The following is an 18,321-nucleotide window of genomic DNA, read 5'->3' as shown; positions in this document are numbered from 1 at the left end:
TTCCTACATTACATACAAGTAAAAACCCAACTGTTGTCTTTTCAAAGTCGGCAAACACAAAAAAGAAAAGTTCCTAAGCACCATCATTGTCATTACCATGATCATCATCAACAACCTGTTTATTTAGTATCAACTGTGTAAAGGGCAGTAACTGATGTCTTAGGAATACAGATAAGCTTAACGCATTGTACACTGGCTCTCAAGAGCTGACAGTCTAGTTGGGAAGGTAGAACATAAAGAAATGAAGTACCAGTGTGGTGTGTTAAGATTTAAATGAATGAAACTTTTGGGGCGCCTGGGTGGCTCAGCCAGTTAAGCATATGACTCTTGGTTTTGACTTAGGTCATGATCTCGCAGTTCGTGAGTTTGAGCCCTGCGTCGGGGCTCCGTGCTGACTGTGCAGAGCCTGCTTGAGATTCTCTCTCTCCCTCTTTCTCGGCCCCTCCCTTGCTCCTGCTCTTTCTCTGTCTCTCTCAATAATTAAACTTAATAAATAAATGAAACTTTCAATAAGTATATGAGATGGAAGTTTGCAATGAATTGTAGAGTTAGCAAAGATTTCATGGAGGTGGGACTTGAGCTTGAACCAGGGGAGAATAATATAGCTTATTTAAGGTGAGATGATGGGAGAATTTGTCTCCTTCTAGATGGAAGGAGTGTAACGAACAAAGCCGTGGATGAGGGAATGCCTGAGGCATGTTTAGGAGACCACAGCTAGATCCATTTAATTAGATTGGAAAGTTCCTCCAGGGGAGCGACTGGAGGCTAGATTGTGGAAAATCTTGAATGTCTGACTTGGGTTTTTTGACCTGTAGGAAACTGCTGAGCGTGAGGATATTTGCAACGCACTATTTTCAGAGGCGTGACTAAGGGGGACCAAGTAGAAAATTTAAAGATTGTTTGAAGATCTAGACTAAGGCATTTGGAACAAAAAGGAGCTGATTGAAGTAACTGCTATCGTTAGGGCAGATTTGGGAGAGGTGACTTACTGGATTTGGCAATGGGAAAGAAGGAACATGGGAAGGGAAGTAATCAGAGATTCCTCAGAGTTTAAGTTACCTCTTACACCTGCTTAAGAATGTTGTAGTCATTTTTAGCCAACAGTTATTAAGCTCTGATAGTGTGTCAAGCAGCATGCTAGGTATTAAGGATATAATGATGGGGGAGAAATGGTTTTTAGCACTGAGGAGCTCACGTACAGACTTTCCAATAATTAAAATCTTCATGTACCTAAAAACAGAGTTTCAAACTATGTGAAGGAAACATTGATAGAATTGGCAGGAGAGATAGACAAATCCACAGTTTTAATCAGATTTCAACACACTTCTCCCCATAATCATGGCACAACTAGAGAGAAAATCAGTAAGAACACGAAAGACCTCAACAACAGTTGCTGTGGCAAGGGTTCTATCTAGTTAGTATTCGTTGGTTCCTATCTTGACGGTGTTGTAGATCCCTTTGAGAATCCAAGGAAGGTTATTGTTTGGAATATGCCCATTCCAAACGAATGCACAAACACACACAGTAAAGCATTTGGATGTGCTCATTCGTGCACCCCCAGTTAAGAAGTCTTATCATGGATCCTATTGCAAAGTGCTATAGGAGTCTCAGGGCTGGAGGCACAACATTTTTAGGAGTATTGTGGCAAGCCTTCACAGAAGGGTGGTATTGTCTTGTAAGAAGACAATGCATAGGAGTTAGGGAAAGGCATAAAACTATGAATTTGTATACGCTTAGGGGATAACGAGTAATTTGGTGTGGCTGGAGTGTAGATATCTGTGGTAAGAACTCAGGGCAAGATTATGAACACCCTTTTAAGCTATGTTAATAGTATCAGTAACATTAATGAAAATGATAATGATAAGATTTGCTTTTTATGGGGCTTCTACACCCTCTGATAAGTACTTTTTTAAAAGCAGGCTCCATGCCCAGTGCAGGGCTCGATGTGGGGCTTGTTCTCTCGACCCTGAGATCGTGACATGAACTGAAATCAAAATACTTGACCGACTGAGCCAGCCATCCAGGCGCCCCCTTCTAATAAGTATTTTAAATACATTGTCAGTAAGCTTTATATCAACCATGTAAGTCAGGTATTATATGTACTTTATGTGAAGAAATCGAGTTATTGGCGAGATTGACTTCTTATTCAAAATCACACAGATAGTAAGTGGTGAACTGAGAGTTTAAACAAGGTCTGATTCCAAAGCTTGTTCTCATTCCACTATGTTATACTATTTCTTTACAAATGTTTATACTGGGTCCTGTAAACACTAGGGAGCCAGCCATCAAAGATTTCAAGGCAGGAAGTAGCATGAAATAAGTGAGTGCTTTAGAAACATAATTTTGTTGGTAATATGGAAAATGGAATGGAAGGGACTGAAAGCCTGGGTGTACGAAGATCAGGTAGGAGGCTCTTAGGAAAGCCCAGGTATGAGAAGATGAAGGTCTGAACTAAGGCAGTGCGTGATAAATGTTTCATGTACACTTGAAGAGAATGCAGTTCTTTAGTGGAGTTCTAGAAATGTTGATTGGGTCAAGTTGGTTATTAGTGTTGTTGAAGTCTTTCATGTTCTTACTGATTTTCTCTCTATTTGTGCCGTAATTATGGGGAGAAGTGTGTTGAAATCTGATTAAAATTGTGGATTTGTCTATCTCTCCTGCCAATTCTATCAGTGTTTCCTTCACATAGTTTGAAACTCTGTTTTTAGGTATATAAACACATCGTATTGTTATGTCCTTGGTGAATGGTCCCCTTTTTCATTATGAAATGATGTTGTCTTTGGTAATGTTCTTTTCTCAGATATCTACTCTGTCAGATAATAATATAGTCATTCCATATTTGATTAAAGATTTTTTTTTAATGTTTATTTATTTTTGAGAGAGAGAGTCAGAGCACAAATGGGGGGAGGGGCAGAGAGAGGGAGACACAGAATCCGAAGCAGGCTCCAGGCTCCGAGCCGTCGGCACAGAGCTGGATGCACGGCTCGAACTCATTAACCGTGAGATCATGACGTGAGCCGAAGTTGGACGCTTAACTGACTGAGCCACCCAGGCGCCCCACCACATTTGACTTGATGAGTGGTAGCATGATATATTATTTTCCATTATTTTAACTTTAATTTATGTGTGTCTTTATATTTCAAATCACTTATTTTAGGCAGCATATAATTGAGTCTTGCTTTATTACCCAATCTGACACTAAAGCCGACAATAAAGTTCTGTTTATTGGGGGAGAGAAGTTTAGACCATTTACGTTTAATGTGATTAAGGGTAAGGTGGGGTTTAAATCTATCTTGCTCTTTGATTTCTCTTTGTCTCATCTGTTTTTTGTTTCTTGTGTCCTTTTCGTCTGCATTTCTTTGAACTGAGTTGTTTTTTATGATTCTATTTCATCTCCTTTGTCAACTTATGAGCTACAGTTCTTTGTTATTTAAGTGGTTGAGTTCGTTTGTAGTCTACATCTTTAACTGGTCGCGGTCTATCTTCAAGTGGTAGTATATCATTTAGTACATAGTGTAAAAGCCTGACAACAGCATATGACAGTTTCTCCCTTCCTGGCTTTTGTTGCCAGTGCATTGCCATAGTTTTTACTCTCGTGTATGTTACAAAACCTGAAATACACATGACTATTTTTCTTTAAGTAGCCAATTACTTTTAAAAGAGATTTAGATAATTAGAAAAATAATTTTTCATTTCTCCATACTGCTCTTCATTTATGTGTGTAAGTGCAGAGTTTTCGTGAGGTTTCATTTCCTTTCTGTGTGTGGACCTGTGGGTGATGAATTCTTTAGTTTTTGTACATCTGACAAAATCTGTATATCACCTTCATTTGCGAAAGATAAACTTGCTGCAGAGAATTCTAGATTAAGAGTTTTTACTTCCAGGGGGATCCTGGCTGGCTCAGTCGGAGCAGCATGTGACTCTTGATCTCAGGGTCATGAGTTCGACCCCCATGACAGGTGTAGAGATTCATATAAATAAATAAATACCTGAATGAATGAGTAAATAAATCATTTTTACTCTCAGAACCTTAAAGATGTTACTTCACTATCTTTTACCTTACATTGTCCTCAATGATAAATTTGCGGTAATCTTTATTTGTTTTCCTCTGTAAGTAATGTGTCTTTTTTTTTTTTTATCTCTGGGTACTTTAAGACTTTTTCTGCCTCTCAAGAATTTGGAATAGGCCTTGGTGTTACAGAGCATTTGCATTCAATAATTATTGATAGGTGTATACTTGTCATTTTGTTACTTGTTCTATGGTTGTTTTTGTATTTCTTTGTTCCTTTCTTCTCTTGCTCTCTCACAATTTCTTGGCTTTCTTTAGTGATACACTTGGATTCCTTTCTCTGTTTTGCATATTTATTGTTGCTTTTTTTTTTTTTTCAACGTTTATTTATTTTTGGGACAGAGAGAGACAGAGCATGAACGGGGGAGGGGCAGAGAGAGAGGGAGACACAGAATCAGAAACAGGCTCCAGGCTCTGAGCCATCAGCCCAGAGCCTGACACGGGGCTCGAACTCACAGACCGCGAGATCGTGACCTGGCTGAAGTCGGACGCTTAACCGACTGCGCCACCCAGGCGCCCCTATTGTTGCTTTTTAATTTGTGTTGAATCACTCTGTTGTACACATGAAACTAATATTACACTGTATGATCACTAGTTGGAATTTAAAGACTTAAAAAAGTTTTCCATCATAGCGTTTAAGATCTGATGTATAAAGTAAGAGTAAACATCACTCAAGGGCTTTAACCTTCTTTCCTGGGAAAGGGATTGGTGTGTTTTCAGTTGTATGCAGATATCTCTATCATGTTAGGTAGAGTTATAACCTTGTTATTGTCTTCATTTGGAGATGAAGTATGGTTTAAGTAGAAGCATATATGGGTGCCAAGTTGAGAAGGGGTGGGTTTGTGATGGTTAATTTTATGCGTCAGACTTACTAGACCACGGATATTTGGTTAAACTTTCAAGTTGTGTCTGTGAGGGTGTTTCTGGATGAGATTAACATTTGAATTGGTAGACTGTCTCCCCAATGTAGATGTGCCTTAGCCAATCCTTTGAAGGCCTGAATGGAACTGAAAGGCTCAGTAAGTAGGAATTCATTATCTCTGCCTGTCATCCAGCTGGAACATTGGTTGTCTCCTGACTTTGGACTGGAATCTAAACCACTGGGTCTGGTGGTTTCAGGCCTTCGTACTTGTACTAGAACTATACCATTGGCTTTCCTTCGTCTCTGGCTTGCCATTACAGATCTTGGGACTTTGCAGCCTCCATAATCATGTGAGTCAATAACTTCTATAAATCTCTTTGTTTAATGTATATTAATTCACTTTCTCTGAAGGATGCTAATACAAGTAGTAACTTGCTATAAAATCTAAGGCACCTTGGCATGCTTAGAATACATTGCTTCTTGGGGTGCTTGGATGGCTCAGTCAGTTGAGCATGTGACTTTTGGGTTTGACTCAGGTCATGATCTCGTCGTTTGGTTCCTGAGTTCCAGCCCTGCGTCGGGGCTTTTGTGCTGACAGTGCAGAGACTGCTTGTGATCCTCTGTCTCCTTCTCTCTGCCCCTCCCTTCCTCTCTCTCTCTCTCTCTCTCTAATTAAAAAAAAAGAATACATTGTTTCTTCACTTAAAGATCTTGTGCTTGAACAAAACGTTCTTCTTTTACAACATCGCCCTTTTGTGGCTCCAGACTGTGCTCAGATGTTTTAGTTGGATGCCTATAGCTGTAACTTGGATCAGCTCAGCTAGGAGGCATGTTGGGAATTCTGTGAATGATAGGAAGCTGGGACTGAGGGAACTTGGGGCAGACGCAGTGAGTAAGGTAGTAGCCAGAGGGGTGGTGTGCATGGTTCTAAGGTCTTTCATGAGGTCAGGCTTCTGTGAGCAGTAATGACCATGACGTCTGTTACCTTAAGAAGTGGAATAGTTCGTGCGAGGCTGCAATCAGGGTTACAATTCTAGATGGTCCGTCTGTTTGTAACGGAATGCCAGAGAGTAACAGGCTGAATATGGGGCACAAAGGAGAGCAGGTGGTCTAGAACTTTGGCAGATGTCAGTCAAGTGGGTTGACTCTCTGGACGAGGTTCTAGTCCCAGCAGAGGAACTGGCCGGTTAAGTGGCAACCACCAAAGGTACATTAGATACATGCTGTGGGAGGAAAGAGAATACTATAGCTCAGTAGAAATGGGGATGCCCAAGAGTCGTTCCAGTGATCTTAGGTATAATTCTGTACCCTACCCAGTGGTAGTGGTAGTATCTGCTCTATTGCAGCCCCTTTAATGCAAGCCAGTGAAAGAGTTACCACAGTCTAACAATCAGATTAATCATTTCAGTGATCCTCCTGTAACTTTTACAGATGTATAGCCTTTGGAAGGGAACTACAACATGATTAGGTCAGGAATTACATGAGTTTCAACGTGAATGAGAGACAGTGGAGATGATTCATTAGGAAATAGGAAATTAGGAAATTAGATGAGGACATGATACCTTTTCCTGATAGCAACAAAAGAAACATTCTTATTGGGTGACTGGGCCAGGGCTAGGGAGAGGCAAGCAAGGTGCCTAGAATTTGTGCTCTGGGTGCCTTGCTTGCTCCCCCTATTAGGGGCCCTTTGGGTTGGCAATGTTGACTCAAAGTTATTTGGTATACAGCCTACGAGATGTGTGGGAAACATCCTACAAGACGTAACAATTGGAAAAGGGAGCGGCGCCTGACTGGCTCAGTCGGTAGAGAATGCGACCCTTGATCTTGGTGTTGTAAGTTTGAGCCCTGTGTGGGGTGTAGAGATTACTTAGAAATAAAACCATTAACATTAATTGAAAAAAAAAAAAAGGGAAACTAGAATAGTTGGAAGGCCCAGTGGCAAGAGCACAGATGGAAAGCACCAATGTGGGCAGGAAACAGTAGGCACATTCTCACAGGAGAGTGGAATCACTCAGTGCTATTGGGGAACCTGATTTGTAAAGACAGCAAGATGCCAAAAGCAAAGGGTATCTGAAATAGGACAGGGCAGCTCGGAGCATGTGCGTGTGTGTGTTACTGACAAGGGAATAGTGTCCTTTTTAAATAGAAATTTCTGGACTTCGTTGTGACATTATACTTTATGGTCCTGTATTTGCCTTTTGTTATTATACCTGGACTTAAATCGGGAGCCCCCCCAGTGTAATCCTGGGCAAGTTGCTCAACATTTTTGTGTTTCAGTTTTCTCATCTGTAAGATTGGGCTCATGTGACACCTACTACATATGGTTACTCTGAAAACTCAATGAATTTTTTTTTTCTTGTAACATGTTTTAAAATTTATTTTGAGAGAGACAGATGATGGGAGTCGGGGAGGGGCAGAGAGAGAGGAAGAGAGAGAATCCCAAGGAGGCTCTGTGCTGCCACTGCAAAGCCTCACGAAACGGGGAGATCATGACCTGAGCCAAAACCAAGAGGGCGACGCTTAACTGACTGAGCCACCCAGGCGCCCCTGAAAACGAAATGAGTTAATGCACATAAAGTGCTTTGAATAGCACCTGGCAGATCATGTGACACTCAGCAGATATGGCTGCCACCACTACTGCTAAGCTGTGCCTGGGGTATAAAGGGTTCACACTTGCCTCTATGGAAAGCTTACCTGGCTTCAGTATGTCATTTTTAGGTACTGTTGGTTAGTTAAGATGTTACCATAAACATATTCTAGATGTTTATTTTTTAAAAAAATGTTTGTTTTTTTATGTTAATGACAAAAGAGTCTGTCATCACACACACACACACACACACACACACACACACACACTCTCTCTCTCTCTCTCTCTCTCTCTCTCTCTCTCTTCCAGGAATCACTTCTGCTGGCATATTTGCTACAAGATGCTACATGCACCCAAACCTGCTCCTCGTAAAAACTAAGCTCCTGATCTCTTCTGAGGAACCCCAGTCCCTTCCAATTACAGAAACCACGTGGCTTGGATCTGAGGCAAAAAACCATGGCCTTTTCATGTATCACTTCATCATTTCACTTTGATTTGAGGGGGATGTTAGGTCCCAGGTGGAAGAGAATACCATAATCGCGTGACTTGCTCTGCCACCCTTCAACGTCCAAGTTTACTTGAGACTCTCGAGGTTTACATAAGGCCTAGTAGGTGGCTGGAAAGTACTTGGCCTCAAAGCTTGGAAAACCATGATACGTGTGTGTATAATATTTTTATTGTTATATAATTTATACATATATATTTATAAAATTTATACATCTATATATACTTCAACTTTGTGACTTGCTCTGTGAACTTGGGCATATCACTTAGCCTCTGTGGTATTATGTGGTATATGAATTCAGCTTCCTGATTCATAAAATGAGGATAATATCACCCTTTTTATCTACCTCACAGGATTATTCTAAGGACCAAATAAGGTATTAGATGAAGATGTGCTTTTGACCTGTAATATGCATTGGTAACAAGGCATGGCTCTACCACTATCCATTCATTCATTTAACAAACGTTTATTGATTACTGAATAAACATTGGACACTTTTTTAGGTTCTGAGATACAGCAGTGAAAACAATACACTTTCCAGAAGGGAGCTTTTATTTCACTGGATAGGAGAAAAACAATAGATAAAGATTTGTCACATTATCTGGTAATGATAAGAAAAATAAAGCAGGTTAAGAACACAGAGAAAAATGGGGGCCCCCGGGTGGCTCAGTCGGTTAAGCCTCCAACTTCAGCTCACGTCATGATCTCACGGTTCGTGGGTTCGAGCCCCATGCCAGGCTCTGTGCTGACAGCTCGGAGTCCAGAGCCTGCTTCGGATCCTGTGTCTCCCTCTCTCTCTGCCTCTCCCCCACTCACGCTCTCTCTCTCTTTTAAATAAACATTAAAAAAAACACAGAAAAGTAGAAGATATGTAACAGGACTATTTTAGATTGGGTATGTGGGAATCAAGGGGCCCACTTAGAAGCTGCTGAAAAATTAGAAAGACAGCTAAAGCATATGGAATATCAAAGGCAAGGGAGTGGCATAGTCTCTCGCAAACTGCCACCCACAGCACATTCATATTTTAGTGCCAGATGAGGAAAACTTTTTATGTGTGTGTGCAGTGCACTCACGGTTTTGGGGTTAACAGGAGGAAATTCAGGAGGAGGACGAAATCCAGCGTTTATAGAACGACACTCCTCCAAGGATTTTGAGATCTCTGAAAGAACTTTGCGTTTTCTCAATGGTAACGGGAGAAATCGCTCAATGGTAAACAAAGTTGCGGCGGCGTATTGCAACACACGGGCATGTGGCAGAGAGAAGATTCTGGCAATCGATGCTGTAGAATTGCCAGTTGGGAAAGCCTGTTTTTGCAACCAGTCGAAGAAGCGAGAAACCTCCGTGACAAGATATCACTTTGCCTTTTGCCAAAAAGTAGCTCGAGGAGGTGGATTCTCTCGAGTCAAGACGGTTGAGGCTGGTACCTTGTCTTGTCCTAAGCCACGTGGGCCCTGCCTCCAGAGTGAACTATTTGGCTTTGGAACAAAAGTAGCACGGAGGACACACCCAGGAAATATTTGAGTAAAGGAGATCCCCGGACTCCTCCAGCAGCTCATTCTTAATAATTCAGCTCCAGGAAAGCTGGCTATGGCACCAAAGCTCAGACTGAATCAGAAACATCAATCTGTTAGTGTACAGTGAAAATATAACTGTCAGATGATGACTCATGTTCATATTAGTGCTTTACCTCCCCAGGAGGGAAAACCATATTAGGAGTGCCCTTCTCAGATGCACTGTGCTTGCCGGGGGCGGTGGGGGGGGGGGGGGAGGGCAGTGCAGGGGGTTGGTTATTTCATTTGCATTTTTTATCTTAACAAAATTTTAATGGTACAGAATCATTGTGAGGAACCACCACGTACGATATACCTTTTACTCAGATCCATTAACTGTTTACATTTTGCCTCTGTTTATTCTCTTTCTCTGGATTATATCTGTCTGCACGCTAGACACACACACACACACACACACACACACACACACACACACGTTCATGTGTATTTTTTTTAAATGAATCTTTTGACAGTAAGTTACAGACATGGTGCCCCACACGTACTTCAGTGTGTATTTCCTAAGAACAAGGGTAAATACAGCACGATTGTCAAAATCAGGAAATTTAACACTGATGACAATCCAAACCTGTTACCTGATTCACAGTCCGTTTTCAAATGTAGTCGATTATCTTAAGAATGTCCTATGTAGCTAATGTTGTGCCTGGTATAGCATACAATTCAGGACGATGCATTGCACTTAGTTGTCATGTGAATTTAATCTCCTTTATTACTATTATTTAAAATTTTATTTTTAAGAAGTAATCTCTACACCCAACGTGGGGCTTGAACTCACAACCCTGAGATCAAGAGTCACACGCTCTATTGACTGAGCCAGCCAGGTGTCCCTCCTTTATTATTTTTCAGTTGAGCTATAGCTGATATACAGCACATTAGTTTCAGGTGTACAACATAATGATTTCATATTTGTATGTGTTATGATGGTCCACTCAGGAAGTCTAGTTAACATTAGGTATCACACACAGTTTCAGATTTTGTTTTTTGTGTGATGAGAATCTTTTAAGATCTCTCAGTAATTTTCAGATCTGAAATCCGATATTATTAACTCTAGTCACCATGCTGTATATCTCCCTGACTTATTTTGTAACTGGAAGTTTGTACATCCTTTTGATTCCCTTTACCCATTTAATCCACTCCTTGCCTCTGACAACCACCAGTGTGTTCTATGAGCTCAGTTGGAGTCCACATAAAAGTGACATCATATGATATTTGTCTTTCTCTGTCTGACTTCACTTAGCATAATGCCCTCCAGGTCCATTCATGTTGTCACAAATGGTAAGATTTCATTCTTTTTTTTTTATGGCTCAATAATATTCCATTGTGTATATGCACACCACATTTTCTTTATCCATTCATCCGTTGACGGACACGTAGACTATTTTCATGTCTTGCCTGTTCTAAATAATGCTGCAATGCACCTGGGTATGCATATATCCTTTTGAGCTAGTGTTTTAGTTTTCTTTGGCTAACTCCCTAGACGTGGAATTGGTGGATTGTATGGTAGTTTTATTTTTGAGGAGCCTCCATACTGTTTCCCACAGGGGCCACGCCAATTTACGTTCCTACCAACAGGGCCCTTTTCTTCACATCTTCACCAACTCTTGCCATCTCTTGCCTTTTTGATGATAGCCGTTCTAACGGGTGCAAAGCGATACCTCATTGTGGTCTTGATTTACAAATGCCCTGATGGAATTTGATCTCTTTTAATCTGGACTAGTTCCTCAGCCTTTTTTGCTTCTTGGATCTTGACATCACTGAAGAATATATGACAGTTATTTTGTAGATTGTCCCTCAGTACGATTTTGCCTCACGTTTCTTCATGATTAGATTCAACTTACATATTTTTGGCAAAAATATCACAAAAGTGACACTATGTTTTTCTCTTCATCATATTTTTTTTTCAACGTTTATTTTTGGGACAGAGAGAGACAGAGCATGAACGGGGGAGGGGCAGAGAGAGAGGGAGACACAGAATCGGAAACAGGCTCCAGGCTCTGAGCCATCAGCCCAGAGCCCGACGCGGGGCTCGAACTCACAGACCGCGAGATCGTGACCTGGCTGAAGTCGGACGCTTAACCGACTGCGCCACCCAGGCGCCCCCATCATATGTTTTGATGCTAATATAAATGGAATTATGACTTAATAAATTTCACTTTACAAGTGTTTCCTTTTAATATATAAAAATATAATTGACGGGCACCTGGGTGGCTCAGTCGGTTAAGCATCTGACTTCAGCTCAGGTCATGATCTCGCGGTCTGTGAATTCAAGCCCCACATAAGGCTCTGTGCTGACAGCTTAGAGCCTGGAGTCTGCTTCGGATTCTGTGTCTCTGTGTCTCTCTCTGCCCCTCCTCTGTTCGTGCTCTGTCTCTCTCTCTTTCTCTCAAAAATAAATAAAAACAAAGAACAACAAATATATATATGTATGTATTTAACGGATTTTGTATATTGATATCATATCCTGATGCTTTATTAGTTCTAGTAATTGTTTTAGAAATTCTTTATAATTGTCTATATAAGCAATAATGGCAATTGCAAATAACAAAGATTAATTTCTTCCTTTCCAATCTTTATTATCTTTTTTTCCTTGCTGTATTAGAATATCTACTACAATAAAAATGGCAAGAATGGAAACCCTTGCCTTATTAGTGAAGACAGGGTATAATATTAGCTGTAGTTTCTTTGAAGATAAACTTGATAAGATCAAGGAAGTGCTCTTCTCCTACTTTTCTGGGTGTTTTTATTATGAAAGGGTGTTTACTTTTGCCAAGATACTTTCTGCATTTATTGAGGTATATATTTTTTTATTTGCATAATCAATTTATTTGTATTATAATAGGATAGTCCAATATTTCAGAAAAAACATACTTTGAATTTTTATAAAATAAGTTACTGGTGTTGTTTGTAATGTTGCATATTATTATAGTTCCATTAGACGACAAATTAGTTAAACTTTATAAGAACTAGGTGAGAAGCTTATCTCATGTTTGCTTGAATTATATTCAATTTCACTCATATATTTATTTATTATTTCAACTGTTCATCCATTCGGCAAATACTTTTGAGTTAGATACTCTGCGTTGGATGTTGCAGGCAATACAAAAAGAATATCTAAAGTAAACAAAACAACAACCATTAACCTTTGTCACAATTACATTTTAGAGGAGGAGGGAGACAATAAACAACGTATGTAAGTAAATTTCATGATCTGTTAAAAATATATCAATAAAGAGGAAAATAAGCTATGGAAATGGAGATAGGCGTGAAATTTTAGAATGACCTGGAAACCCTTCCTGAAAAGCTGAGCTTTGCGTCGCGACCAAAAGGGAACGAGGAAGCAATTAAGAGGTATCTGAGGGCAGAATAATCTGCAAGCAAAGTGAAATACTAACGGATCTTGTATACTATACTTTGGTTCCGAACTTTGTGAGAAGCAATTAACTGTTTCTTTTCAAGTATTGAATACTATCATTCTCTTTTAAGGGAAAGTAACACTAAAGGATAAAAAAACCCCACAGCATCTCTATTAGCTATACTATAATAGCCAAATATTGATTTATTTTAAATTCTAAGGATATAGTTACATACCCACATTAATATTAATTCCTACATTTGAATATAGAAAATGTCTAATCAATGCAAGAGAAAAATGTTTAATAAACATGAGAATGAATGCCTATAATCAGACCTAAGGGTCAACTACCATGAAAATTAAAAATTTTTTTTTTCAACGTTTATTTATTTTTGGGACAGAGAGAGACAGAGCATGAACGGGGGAGGGGCAGAGAGAGAGGGAGACACAGAATCGGAAACAGGCTCCAGGCTCTGAGCCATCAGCCCAGAGCCCGACGCCGGGCTCGAACTCACGGACCGCGAGATCGTGACCTGGCTGAAGTCGGACGCTTAACCGACTGCGCCACCCAGGCGCCCCAGCTACCATGAAAATTTAAACTAAGTATTTGCATAATTGAGATTTGAACATATGAGCAACATTTTTATGAGTAGTTCCCAATCCTCTTTACATATATATATAGACTTTAATAATGCTTCATTTTTTATGGATATTAATAAGATACTAATCAACATTACTTATATTCAATTGGAGAAAGTTATAGTTGACTCTTGAACAACATGGGTTTAAACTGCACAGGTCCATTTATAAAAGGACTTCTTTTTTTGATAAATATAGTACAATCCTGTAAATGTATTTTCTTTCCCTTATGATTTCTTATTCATATTTTCTTTTATTGAGGTATATATTTTTTTATTTTTATCCAGTTAATGTTGGTTAACACTGATTGGTTTTTATTTATTTTTAAATAATCTCTTCACCCACCATGGGGCTCGAACCCACAATCCCGAGATCAAGAGTCACATGCTCTACCAACTGAGCCAGCCAGGTGCCCTGACATTGATTTTTTTTTTTTTTTTTTTTTGACAGAGAGAGTGTGTGCACACGCGAGCGTGCGCGGGCACAAGTGAGCAAGGGGCAGAGAGAGAGAAAGAGAGGGAGGGAGAGAGAAGAAGCAGGGTTCACTTGAAGTGGGGCTTGTGTTTCCCTGAACCAAGGCAGGAGCTCACTGGAAGCAGGGCTCCAGCTCACCCAATGTGAGACTCAAACTCATAAACTATGAGATCATGACCTGAGCTGAAATCAGGTGCTTAACAACTGAGCCACTGTCATTCATTGGTTGATTTTTAAATGGTAATCCAACTTTGCATTCATGGGATAAGCCCCAGATGGTCCTGATGTATTATCCTTTACTGTATAGATTACTGTATAATCTTTACTGAATTATCTTCGATAATATTTACTTACAAAATTTGTGGTTCTGTTTTTATGAAGGAAATTAAAACATAGCTTTCTTTCCTTGAAATGTTTTGGCTGGTTTTTGTATCAGAATAACACTGACCTCATCGAATTGAGAAGGGTATGCCTCTCAGATTTTTGAGAAGAGAGTGATGAGAAATGGTGTATTTTTCTTTCTTAATTGTTTGTTAGAATTCACTAGTGAAGCCATCAGGACCTAAAATTTTCTTTTTGGGAAAGCTCCACTCAATTTTTGATAGATACAGGGATGATATTCAAATAATATATGGCTTCTTGGGTAAGCTTTGATACTTTTGCATTTCAAGAACTTTATTAATTTTGAGTTGTTAAGTTTGGAAAATCTTTGTTTATCCTTTTAATGATTGTAGTATCTATATTGATGTCCCCTCTCTTATTCCCGATATTGGTATTTTGTGGGTTGTTTTTCTTTTTCCTTACATTTTCAAAAAACCAGGTTTTTATTGATTTTTCTGTATTTTTTTTTCTGTGTAATTGATTTCTGCTTTATGATATCCTTTGGCTTAAATTTGCTTTTTTTTTTTTTTTTTTTAGTTTTCTAAGGTAGGATTTTAGACCATTGATAGGAGCTTATTTTTCCCCAATATAAGCATTCAATACATGAAATTTCTTTCTGAGCACTGCTTTATTTTTATCATTTATTTATTTATTTAAAAATGTTTATTTTTAAGAGAGAGAGTGAGGGAGCACAGGAGCATGAGCACGTGTGAGTGGGGGAGGGGCAGAGAGAGAAGGGGACAAAGGATCCCAAGCAGACGCTGTACTGACAGCAGAGAGCCTGACGCAGGGCTTGAACCCACGTACTGTGAGATCATGACCTGAGCGGAAGTTGGAAGCTTAACTGCCTGAGCCACCCAAGCGCCCCTAAGCACTGCTTTAGTTGGATCACACAAATTTTGATGTTCTGTGTATTTGGTTATGTCAGTTCAAAATGTTTTTAAATATTTCCCCTCGATCCTTGATCCATGGAGTCATATGGATCCATATTTAGAAGTGTTTGTTTAATTGTCAGAGAGTTGGAGATTTTCCAATATTTTTCTGGTACTGATTTCTAATTAAAATTTTATTGTGGTTAGAGAATATTCTTTTTTTTTAATTTTTTTTTTTAACATTTTATTTATTTTTGAGACAGGGAGAGACAGAGCATGAACAGGGGAGGGTCAGAGAGAGGGAGACACAGAATCTGAAACAGGCTCCAGGCTCTGAGCTGTCAGCACAGAACCCGACGTGGGGCTCAAACTCACGGACCGTGAGATCATGACCTGAGCCGAAGTCGGCCGCTTAACCGACTGAGTCACCCAGGCGCCCCTAGAGAATATTCTTTGTATCAGTTCAATCATTCAAAATTTATTTAGACTTAGTTTTTGGCTCCTTATGTAGTATATGTTGGTTAATGTTCCAAGTGCTCTTGAAGAGAATATTCTGTTATTCTGGGGTGGAACATTCTATAAGTGTTGATTAAGTCAAGTTAATTGACAGTATTGTTCAAGCATTTCATATTTTTACTGATTTTTGTCTAAGTATTTTGTAACGATTGAGAGTTTGGTGTTGAAATGTCCAAATAGAATTGTAGGCATTTACTTCTTTCACTTTTTTTTAAAGTTTATTTATTTATTTTTGAGAGAGAGAGAGAGAGAGAAAGAGAACGACCTGGGGAGGGGCAGAGAGAGAGAGAGAGAGACAGACAGACAGACAGACAGACCGAGAGATGTAGAATCTGAAGCAGGCTCCAAGCCCTGAGCTGTCAGCACAGAGCCCGATGCGGGGCTCAAACTCACAAACCATGAGATCATGACTTGAGCCAAAGTCAGAGGCTTAACTGAGCCACCCAGGTGCCCCTACTTCTTTCAGTTCTATTAGTTTTTCCTCACATAGTTTGAAACTCTGTTATTGGTGGCATACCTATTTAGGATCGCTTTATATTTCCAATGAACTGGCCCCTTTATCTTAGGTGATCTCCTTATTTTACCTTTGGTGATAATATTCCTTTTTCCCCAAACCTGCTCTACTGATATGGATATTGATATTGATATGGATATGGATACTCCATCTTTCTTTTAATTAGCGTTTGTGTGGTCTATCTTGTTCCATCATTTGACTTTTAACTAAACTGTCTTTATGTTCAAAGTAGGTTTCTTTTAGATAGCAGGTAGTGCAATCTTGCTTTTTTATATAATTTGTCTACCTCTGACTATTGTTTGGTAGGTTTAAGCCATTTGCATTTAATGTGTGAAGATGGCTGATTTAGTGTAATTATTTATCTATTTGGAGTTAGGTCTATTATTCTGCTTTTTTGTTTTCTATTTGTCTCCTATCTTTTCCCCCATATATTTCTCCTTTCTTTATTTTGGGAGGTCAATTAAATATTTTTAGGATTCCATTTTAATTTCCTTGTTGACTTTACAATTTTACCTCTGTTAGTTTTCCGCTTATCGCTCTACAGATTACAAAATGAATCTTTTTTTTTTTAATTTATTTATTTATTTATTTATTTATTTATTTATTTATTTTTATTGTCAAGTTAGCTAACATACAGTATAGTCTTGCTTCAGGAGTAGATTCCTGTGATTCATCACTTACATACAATACCCAGTGCCATCCCCAATGCCCATCACCCATTTCTCCTCCCCAAACCCCCCCATCAGCCCTCAGTTTGTTCTATACATGAGAGTCTCTTATACTTTGCCTCCCTCTCTGTATCTTATTTTTCCTTCCCTTTCCCTATGGCCTTCTGTCAAGTTTCTCAAATTCTACATATGAGTGAAATCATATGATATCTGTCTTTCTGTGACTTATTTCACTCAACATAATGCCCTCCAGTTCCATCCACATTGTTGCAAATGGCAAGATTTCATTCTTTTTCATCTCTGAGTAGTATGCCATTGTGTTTTTTTTAATGTTTATTTAGTTTTGAGAGAGTGTGAGACAGAGTGTGAGTGGAAGGCGGGGTGGTGGGGGGGGGAAGAGAGAGAGGGAGACAATCTGAAGCAGGTTCCAGGCTCCAAGCTGTCAGCACAGAGCCCAACGCGGGGCTCGAACTCACGAACCGTGAGATCATGACCTGAGCTGAAGTCGGACGCTTAACTGACTGAGCCACCCAGGCACCCCTATACCACATGTTCTTTATACATTCATCAGTTGATTGACGTTTGGGCTCTTTCCATAATTTGTCTATTGTCGATAGCACTGCTATAAACATTAGGGTACATGTGCCCCTATGAATCAGAACTCCTGTATCCTTTGGATAAATTCCTAATAGTGCTATTGCTAGGTTGTAGGGTAATTCTATTTTTAATTTTTCGAGGAGCCTCCACACTGTTTTCCGGAGAGGCTGCACCAGGTTGCATTCCCACCAACGGTGTAAGAGGGTTCCCATTTCTCTACATCCTCCCCAACACTTCTTGTTGCCTGAGTTGGTAATTTTAGCCGCTTTGGCCAGTGTGAGGGGGCATCTCAATGTGGTTTTGATTTGTATTTCCTTGATGATAAATGATATTGGGCATCTTTTCATGTGTCTGTTTGCCATCCGTATGTCTTCTTTGGAAAAGTGTCTATTCATGTCCTCTGCCCATTTCTTTACTGGATTATTTGTTTTTCAGGTGTTGAGTTTGTTAGGTTATTTATAGATCTTTGATACTAACCCTTTATCCGATATGTCATTTGCAAACATCTTCTCCCATTCTGTCAGTTGCCTTTTAGTTTTGTTGGTTGTTTTCTGTGCAGAAGTTTTTTATCTTGATGTCCCAATAGTTCATTTTTGCTTTTAATTCCCTTGCCTTTGTAGATGTGTCGAGTAAGAAATTGCTGCGCCTGAGGTCAAAGAGGTTGTTGCCTGTTTTCTCCTCTAGGATTTTGATGGTTTCCTGTCTCACATTTAGGTC

This window comes from Prionailurus viverrinus, chromosome X (genome assembly GCF_022837055.1).
Source record: "Prionailurus viverrinus isolate Anna chromosome X, UM_Priviv_1.0, whole genome shotgun sequence".
Taxonomy (NCBI): domain Eukaryota; kingdom Metazoa; phylum Chordata; class Mammalia; order Carnivora; family Felidae; genus Prionailurus; species Prionailurus viverrinus.
Note: the sequence above shows the minus strand (reverse complement) of the source record.